Genomic DNA, 10,362 nt, shown 5'->3' on the forward strand with positions numbered 1-10,362 from the left:
GGTGAGAAGGAGAATCTCCGGGCTGAGTGAGAGAATCTCCAAGCCGAGAAGGAGAATCTCCGGGCTGAGCAAGACACACTCCAGTTCGAGAGGAACTCCCTGAAGTCCGAACGGGATGTACTCCAATCTGAGCGAGATGCCCTCCAGCACACAAAATTCAGTCTCCAAAGAGAGATAACCAAAATTCAGTCTCATCAAGCCAAGCTCGAATCTGAACTAAGCACTCTCATAATTGAGCGAGATAGACTCTGAGCCGAGCTGGAGAGTAAGAGCATCGGGACTGACCAACCTGATCAACCACAGGAGGCACCAGAATCGATGTCGGTTGCCCTTGTAAGAGGACGGAAAACGAAACGAATTTCCACTCAGTTAGAACAGAAGAAAGAGGAGGAGGGTGCAGTAGAGGAAGCAGTCAATGTAAGAGAAGAGGAGGAGGGTGAAGTAGAAGAAGCAGGCGATGTAAGAGAAGAGGAGGAAAGAGGTCCAGTGGAGTGGCTCCAAGGAACTGGAGTGCCCATCCCCTCAATAAGACTGCATGCACAAACACCAAGGAGGGCAGGAAGTCCTGAAAGAGCAGGAGGTGAGCAAGACATCTTAACCATTGTGGATAGATCTTTGAAAATGAATGAAATTCGTGGTCTGAGAAAGGACTTCACACGCCACCCCAATGAGCCTGTTGGTGGCCAGTGCTTTATCTTTATACTGACTCATGGATGGTGGCAAATGCCTTATGGGGGTGGTTACAGCAGTGGGAGCAAAATAACTGGCAAAGGAGGGGCAAACCTGTTTGGGCTGCTAAACTGTGGAAAGACATTGCTGCCCGAATAAAGAATATGGTTGTAAAGGTGCGCCATGTAGATGCTCATGTGCCCAAGAATCGGGCTACTAAAGAACAACAAAACAACCATCAGGTAGATCGAGCTGCCAAAATTAAGGTGGTCAAATAGACTTGGACTGGCAGAACAAGAGTGAATTATTCCTAGCTCGGTGGGCCCATGAAACTTCGGGTCATCAAGGAAGAGATGCAACATATAAATGGGCTAGAGACCGAGGGGTGGACTTAACTATGGACGCTATTGCACAAATTATTCATGATTGTGAAACGTGTGCCATAATTAAACAAGCTAAGAGGATGAAACCTCTCTGGGAGGAAGGGCGATGGCAAAAGTATAAATATGGGGAGGCGTGGCAAGTTCATTATATCACCCTGCCAAGATCTGGCAATGGTAAGCGTTATGTGCTTACCATGGTGGAAGCGACCACTGGGTGGCCTGAAACATATGCAGTACCCCATGCTACCGCCCGAAACACCATATTAGACCTCGAGAAACAAGTTCTCTGGTGACATGGTACCCCAGAGAGAGTCGAATCAGATAATGGGACTCATTACAAAAATTCCCTTGTAAATACTTGGGCCAAAGATCATGGCATTGAGTGGATTTATCATATCCCCTATCACGCACCAGCTTCTGGTAAAATTGAACGATACAGTGGGTTGTTAAAAACCATGTTGAAAGCAATGGGTGGTGGAACATTTAAGCACTGGGAGAAGCATTTGGCAGAAGCCACCTGGTTGGTGAATACTCAAGGATCTATCAATCGTGATGGTCCTGCCAGTTCCCTACATACTGTAAAGGGAGATAAGGTCCCTGTAATACATGTAAAGAACATGTTGGGAAAAGCAGTTTGGGTCCTTCCAGCTTCTGGGAAGGGCAAACCTCTTCATGGAACTGTTTTTGCCCAGGGACCTGGGTGCACTTGGTGGGTGATGCAGAAAAATGGGGATGGTCACTGTGTGCCACAAGGGAATTTGATGATGGGAGAGCAAAATCAGTAATTCCAAGTATATGTACATGTGTTCAGTATTTGATAATTGATTATAATTATGTTTGTTTGTATATATTAAGCATGCTGTAATAATGTAGAATAAGGGGTGGAATGTCATGGTTTTGTGATTTTTGGTTATCAGTATTCCACATCACAACATCATGCAGTGCACTGGGAGTTAAGGAGCAAATGCTTTAGTTCCGGGTACCTGTCTGGAAGAGAAGAAGAACTACGGTCCCCAAGAGCCTTTTCGAGTACTGTTATCATTCCTGCTCAAGGGAACAGATATAAGGGCGCAGGTCATCTGACTCATCCCTCTTCTCGTCTCGCCGTGTTCCCTGTCAGATCTGCTCTCTACTGCGGCTCCCAAATGCACGCAAGGCTTCAGTATTAGTGTAAGGCCTTTGGCTCTCGGACAATCTTTCTCTCAATTATTGTTGATTTATATTGCATTATAGTGTGTTATCTTACATTCCGATACTATATTTAGTAAATTAGTTTGTTTCTCCTCAGATCATTGCCGCTGTTTTTAATTATTTTGGGGTCCCCTGTTTCCCTTTCCTTGAGGCGTGGATTTTGCGAAATCCCTCCGCACCACTAGTCACGGAACCGGGCCGGACCAGCCCTTAAACCGTTGACATCCCGGACACCTGAGAAAGCACCATTGAGTTTCGATTTGACTAACAAACTTAACCCTTACCTATCACACTCAGCATTCAGCTTTTGCAATCAGAGACGGTTCCCTCTCACTCAGCTTGGTAGGATTCCCTGCAGTTTGCATACTGCTTTCAGTCCGGGTGGGGTGGAACCCTCCATGGGCTCTTCCAGGCCCTCCCTCTACCGCTTTCTGAGGGGACCTCTGGGTCCTATGGCTCTACTCTAGCGCTGCGACAGTAACAGCTAGTGCTATTCCCAATTTCCTTACTATCTCTGTTTCTCAATCAGTTTTTTCTTCATATTGCTCACCTCTCTTTGGTTCTGACAACCCTGTTACACCTTGCTCATCTTTGCCTTCCTCAGCCTGCATCCTTCCCAAACTTTTCACTTTCCAAACTCTCACATAAACTACTAACATTATATTTCAGTTTCACCTCCTCCTCTCCGAAGGTTTCCAGTGCTAACACTGCAATTTCAGGTTTCCTAGATCTCTGCAGATGAAGGCTATTCTCACTTCCAGTGCCCCACCCTCTCCACCTCCCCCCATTTGCAAGTAATGCTGTTTACAACTGCAGTCTCTGACCCCAGCTCTCTGTATAGGCAAACCAAACTTATACCATCAAAGCTCTAACTAGATTGATGGCATCATACGGGACTCCCGAGGTCGTCAAGAGTGACCAAGGTACACATTTCACAGGTGCAACTGTGCAGAAGTGGGATGAAGACAACAACATGGCAGTTTCATGTGCCCTACAATCCAACAGGAGCAGACCTAATAGAAAGATATAATGGGATGCTTAAAGCTGCTCTGAAGGCAGATTCACAGTCCTTGCAGGGGTAGACCAAGAAGCTTTATGAAACCCTGTGAGACTTGAATGAGAGACCAAGAGATGGCAGACCCAGTGCTTTAAGAATATTGCAGATAACTTGGACCTCCCCGCTTAGGATACAAATTACAGGCAAGGACACCTTGCTCAAGCCACAAGATGGCGCCATGAATAATCTTTTTCTGCCTGCCCCTGAGGACCTAGAGCCCAGAAAGCACAAGGTGAAATGGCCTTAGAAGGTGCAAGCAGGACCACAATGGTGTGGTCTCCGTGCACCTTGGGGGAGATTGTTAGAGGCTGGGGGATCGGTAAACCCTTCAGTAATCGGTGCATGGCCAGCAAAGGTAGTAGTTGACACCCCTGTTTTCATTGCAAAGGGGACAATAATCGTGTGCATGAGGCAAATTAGAACCCCCCTTTGGTCCCTGATATAGTGATTCAGCCACAGATATCAGGCCAAAGTGTATGGCATCGAAGACCAGGACATGCCCTGATACAGGCAGAGGTTTTGACTCAAGACCAAAATACCCCCTGTATCCTACCGTGGAGGGCAGACCTACCTCTCTTCATACCTATTAAACATCTGCAGTACACCCTGTCAACGGTTGCCCGTTGTGTAATCAGCGCAATCCACTTACTCCAAGTGGCATCAAGAGCATGATGGGTAGAGGGAACCTTTCCCTTCAATATCCGGTTCAACGCTGGCAATCGAGGTGCTAGAAGGAGCTGCGTATCAGTACCAACTACTTCAGAAGCAGCTTGAACCCCCTCATATGCAGCTAAGATCTCCTTTTCAGTTGGAGTGTAGTGCTCTTCAGACCCCCTGTAGGCCCGACTCCAGAATCCCAGGGGTCGGCCTCAGGTCTCTCCTGAGGCTCTTTGCCACAAACTCCAGGTGGGACCTTTCTCTCCAGCAGCAGTATAGAGGATGTTCTTTACATCCTGTTCTGTCCGTACTGGCCCCAGGGCCACGGCACGGGCTATCTCCTGCTTAATCTGCTCAAAAGCCTGCTGCTGTTCAGGACCCCACGTAAAATCATTCTTCCGCGTCACTTGATAAAGGGGGCTTACAATGAGGCTCTAGTTTGGAACATGCATTCTCCAAAAGCCCACTACGCCCAGAAAAGACTGTGTCTCTTTCTTATTAGTGGGCAGAGACATGGCAGTGATTTTGTCCACCACGTCCGTTGGGATGTGACGGCGCCCATCTTGCCACTTTATACCTAGGAACTGAATCTCTTGTGCAGGTCCTTTCACTTTGCTTCGCTTAATAGCAAAACCAGCACAATGAAGGATCTGGATTACTAGCTCTCCCTTCTCAAAAACTTCCCTTGCTGTATTGCCCCGCACAATAATATCGTTAATGTACTGTAAGTGCTCAGGAGCACCTCCCTGTCCCAGTGCAGCTTGAATCAACCCGTGGCAAATTGTTGGGCTGTGTTTCCACCCCTGGGGCAAACGATTCCAGGTATACTGAACGCCCCTCCAGGTGAAAGCAAACTGTGGCCTACATTCCGTGGCCAATGGAATGGAAAAGAAAGCATTAGCAGTGTCAGTGGTGGCATACCACTTGGCTGCTTTTGACTCCAGTTCATATTGGAGTTCTCACATGTCTGGCACAGCAGCACTCAGTGGGGGTGTGACTTCATTCAGACCACAGTAGTCTACCGTCAGCCTCCATTCTCCACTGGCTTTACGCACTGGCCATATGGGGCTGTTGAAAGGGGAGTGAGTTTTGCTGATCACTCCCTGACTCTCTAGTTGATGAATCAACTTCTGAATGGGGAGCAAGGAGTCCCTGTTAGTGCAGTACTGCCGTCTGAGCACCCTGTTTGTAGCAATCGGTACCTGTTGCTCTTTTACTCGTAGCAATCCCACAACAGACGGATCTTCTGATAGGCCAGGCAATGCAGACAACTGTTTAACACCTTCTGTGTCTACAGCAGCTATTCCAAAGGCCCATCGATACCCTTTGGGATCCTTAAAATATCCCCTTCTGAGGTAATCAATACCAAGTATACATGGAGCCCCTGGACCAGTCACAATAGGATGCTTTTGCCAGTCTTTGCCAGTGAGACTTATTTCAGCCTCCAACATAGTCAACTCTTGGGAACCCTCAGTCACCCCATGAGTATAAATTGATTTTGTCCCTTGGTGACTCGAGGGCATTAGCATACACTGTGCACCAGTGTCTACCAGTGCCTTAAATTTCTGTGGTTTTGATGTGCCAGGCCATCTAATCCACACAGTCCAATACGCTCTATTATCCCTTTACCCCTCCTGGCTGGGGGCAGGGCCCCTCAATTTGTTACCTTGGTTGCCTGCAGCAACTGGAGCGACCACCCTTTTGGAGGACTTCACCTTGGTGGTTGATCTGCCTTGTAATTCTTTTATCCGTGCTTGGAGTGCCGAAGTGGGTTTCTTATGCCACTTCTTCGTATCTTCTCCATGGTCACGCAGGTAACGCCACAAGGCAAGACATATTATAGTCTTACCGTTATCATTTCCTCTAGCAGGACGACGTCCCCTTTTGATGATATCTGAGATGTTGGATGATGTAGGTCGGGAGGACACCAAGTTGATCAGCTCTTCCAATGGAGGGTTTTGGGAATTGTGGTCCTCGTCCACCATGGATCCATCAGCATCACGTATGATAGACAGTTTGTCTATTATATCCTCTTGTTTGCTCTCTATTCTGTCTAGCCTTTCAACTATCCTTGTGATGGCTGAAACACAAGCTCGTAGAGGATTTAAATGCAACTCAAAGTCTTGGAGTCTATTAACCAGGTCATCTATAAGGGGTCTTCTTTCCCCTCTGCCATACATTGCTGCAAATGTACTGGCATACCTTTCTGGTGCAGTCTTAGTGAATGTGCACCACATATTTGGTGTACACCAGACTCTCTCAGGATCATGCTCTTGGTCTGGCTCGTCAGGGATGAAATCAGGGCTGTATATCATTTCCACCATGGCACATTCTCTCAAATAACGGATGCCTTTTTCCATATCAGTCCATTGCCTTTTCTCAGGCATGAGATCATCTTTAAAGGGGTGTTTTTCTCTCACGGCTAACAACATCCGCTTCCAGAGGGGGAAGGCCTGGTTCTGGCATGTGCTAATTCGTCTGCCAATGGCTGAGTCCCTAGCAATGCCACCGAGCTGACGAGCTTCTCTGTTATCTAGCCACACACGATTGGCCCCACTGTCCCAGCATCGAAGTAACCAGGTGACAATAGGCTCATTGGGGTGGCGTGTGAAGTCCTTTCTCAGACCACGGATTTCATACATTTTCAAAGATCTATCCACAGTTGTTACAATGTCTTGCTCACCTCCTGCTCTTTCAGGACTTCCTGCCCTCCTTGGTGTTTGTGTATGCAGTCTTATTGAGGGGATGGGCACTCCAGTTCCTTGGAGCCACTCCACTGGACCTCTTTCCTCCTCTCCTCTTACATCGCCTGCTTCTTCTACTTCACCCTCCTTCTCTTCTCTTACATTGACTGCTTTCTCTACTACACCCTCCTCCTCTTTCTTCTGTTCTAACTGAGTGGAAATTCGTTTCGTTTTCCGTCCTCTTACAGGGGCAACTGACATTGATTCTGGTGCCTCCTGCGGTTGATCAGGTTAGTCAGTCCCGATGCTCTTACTCTCCAGCTCGGCTCAGAGTCTATCTCACTGAATTATGAGAGTGCTTAGTTCAGATTCGAGCTTGGCTTGATGAGACTGAATTTTGGTTATCTCACTTTGGAGACTGAATTGTGCGTGCTGGAGGGCATCTCGCTCAGTTCGGAGTACATCCCGTTCGGACTCGAGGGTGTTCCTCTCAAACTGGAATGTGTCTCGCTCAGACCAGAGATTCTCCTTCTCGGCTTGGAGATTCTCTCGCTCAGCCCGGAAATTCTCCTTCTCGACTTGGAGATTCTCTCTCTCAGCCCGGAAATTACCCTTCTCAGATTGGAAACCCTTTCGCTCGGCCCAGAGACTCTCCTTCTTGGCTTGGACTCTCTCTCTCTCAATTTCTAGAATTCTTTCCCTCTCTGGGATAGTATTAAATAAGGCCCGATAAGCATTAGCCAGACCCCAAATCATTTGTGCCTCTTCAGATCTGCCTAGGCCACAACATCTCTGTCTCAAATATCTGTTCAGGCTCTCAGGATCTTTTAGGTGTTCAGGAGTAAAGTTCCATGACACCGAACATGTCCATCTCTCTAAAGTCTCTCCCAAGTCTCTCCACACACCCTGCCACTCAGTATTCTCTGGTTTTGGATGGGACTTCTTCAGAATACGATAATTCCAGATACTGAGTGAAATAATTACAATGACAGTGTATTCAGGGAGATTAACAACGTGGTCAGGTGAGCATTCAAACAATCCATAAAGGATTCGCAAGAGAGACTGGGAACTTGCTTCCAAATCACAAGTTCTGTGAAATTAGTAGCTCTCCCTACAAACTGGTTTAAAACAGAAAGCAGAATCATTTTTTTTTCCTTCCTCTTTACTAAAGCACGATAGCAGTGCTCAAAGTTTACAAAACATCTCAGAATATTGGCAGTCCGCCTGGACTTTCAAGGTCAAGTTTTTCAGTGAGCACCTATGAAAGAGAGAAACTTTCCCAACGAAGCTCTCCGAGAGCAGAGAGAGATTCGTTCTAAAAAGCTAAAAAGCAGTTGGTTGCCCGCATTCTCCACCAAAAATGTCGATGGTTTAAAGGGCTGGTCCGACCCGGTTCCGTGACGAGTGGGGTGGAGGGATTTCTTTCAAAATCCGCGCCTCCAGGAAGGGAAACAGGGGACCCCAAAATAGTTAAAAACAGCAGCAACGATCTGAGGAGAAACAAACTAATTTACTAATTATAGTATCGGAATGTAAGATAACACACTATAATACAATATAAATCAACAATAATTGAGAGAAAGATTGTCCGAGAGCCAAAGGCCTTACACTAATACTGAAGCCTTGTGTGCAGTCGGGAGCAGCAGTAGCGAGCCGATCCGACAGGGAATACAGCGAGACGAGAAGAGGGCCGAGTCAGATGTCCTGCGCCCTTATATCTGTTCTCTTGAGCAGGAATGATAACAGTACTCGAAAAGGCTCTTGGGGAACGTAGTTCTTCTTCTCTTCCAGACAGGTACCCGGAACTAAAGCCTTTGCTCTTTAACTCCCAGTACACTGCATGATGTTGTGATGTGGAATACCGATAACCAAAAATCATAAAACCATGACACTCCCCTTGAGGTTATTAAGTTCACAGGACAGCGGGCAGGAGCAACATTACTCCAGCATGCTTCATTGTCCATGAGGAAACATCATGACACCCAGTGGTGGACTGTTGAACTTTCAGGAACTGGCGAGTGTGAACCCAAACTGTTAGCGGTCCTTTAAGAAGATATGCCTCGAGAAGGAACATCAAGTACTGGCCCAACAGAACCCTGAAGAAGGCTGCCAATAATTGCCTTTAGTGCCTTAATATTCTTCATTGAGGCAGGTATTGTACATGTGTCACAATGTACATTGTATGTTGAGCCAAACTGCAGGAACTCACCCCCTACCTGCTTAGCCATTGGTTCATGCTGTGAAGGGGTGGTGTGCAGTAGAATTGCCACATCACAGCCTGTACCAGTATGTGAGAACATATGTGCCTGGAGTGGAGGTAGCCTAGATCCACCCTTCCTCTCTCCCAGTGTCAGCAGTGCTTCCAGGAGCTCATATGAAATCAGAGTCTGTTCAGGTCTCTTACCCCCGCCCCCCTCCCCCATTTCCGGTGCACCACAGTTCAAACTGGAGAAGGCTGCATTCCTCAGCTCACCCTATTTTCCAAACTTGCTGGGAGGGGTGAGTTACTTACTCTTTCTTCGTTATCTTGTTCTACAGCGCCTGTATCTTTAAGAAAGGCTCTGTAACCTGGAAAAAAATCCCTAAGGGCCCTGTTCTGTGTTAATCTGTAACTGGTTAGAAAACAGTCTTCAACTTTCATATACTCTGATATATTGATTTTGAATGAGCACTAAAATTTGTACAACAAATGCTTTTAGAGTGCTCACAACCATGCCTTTGGGCTAATAGAAAATTAATGGTTGTACAACTTTATGAAGTTGCATGTCAGATAGAATCAATATTAGTGGGCAAATGTGCTGGAGTATCACTAGGGGCACTATTACTTACTGACCCTTGAGAAACAGCAAACTGCGGAAAAGGAGAGAGGAGGAACATGTTGGCAGTGGATGTGATAGGCAGTGCCAGCAGGGTGTCCCCTGATTCAAAGTGCACTTTTCCTCTCACCCACCACAGATTCTCTCCCGCTTTTATTCTTCTCAGGGTCTGAAGGGTATTTTCCACTTGTACACCGCATCCGCGTGGCCAGTGCGTGATACAGAGCCCAAATGGAACTCCTGCTTGCAAAACAGAATAAACTACCAAGATTAGCTTGTGCGCTTTTGTCTCAAGTGATGCATGGCCATATTTTAAAAATCCTGATTAGTGGGATGAAAGAGAGTTAATCACTCTATAATACAGGGTCATCCCTTTGCCTGGGATTCCTTTCCAGGTTTTGTCTTCGCAATTTAAGAAAAGACTAATTGAAAGGCTGATAGCATCATAACTGAGTGTTACTAGTACATTAAAAGAGCTATTCCTGTAGATTTCAGCATTGGTAACATCACATCCTGTCTAATTCACATTTGGTTTACTACTAAAATAGAAGAAGCACACAACACCCTACATAATAACTAATAATTCTAATTCATGAGACAGCGCTGATAACAGGAAAATCACCCACTATGTCATACCATTACTAATGTTGTTATTTGCAATACAACAAGATATAAAGCAATACCACTAAGTAAGAACCACAGAATCCCAGTCATTATAAAGGTTGGATGCTATTTTCTGCCTTGAGATGAGGCCGAACATATCGTGCTGGAACCCATGTAGGGCCAGAGTCCCTGCAGATTGCAGGTCCATTACATGCAGGTCCATTATCTGTTTTTATAGTATGTGCGATCCCCATAGCAGCGTAAGCAGATAACTAGTATTTACAGGCAACGTGACTGCGCTC

The sequence above is a fragment of the Gallus gallus genome, chromosome W, assembly GCF_016699485.2.
Source record: "Gallus gallus isolate bGalGal1 chromosome W, bGalGal1.mat.broiler.GRCg7b, whole genome shotgun sequence".
Taxonomy (NCBI): Eukaryota; Metazoa; Chordata; class Aves; order Galliformes; family Phasianidae; genus Gallus; species Gallus gallus.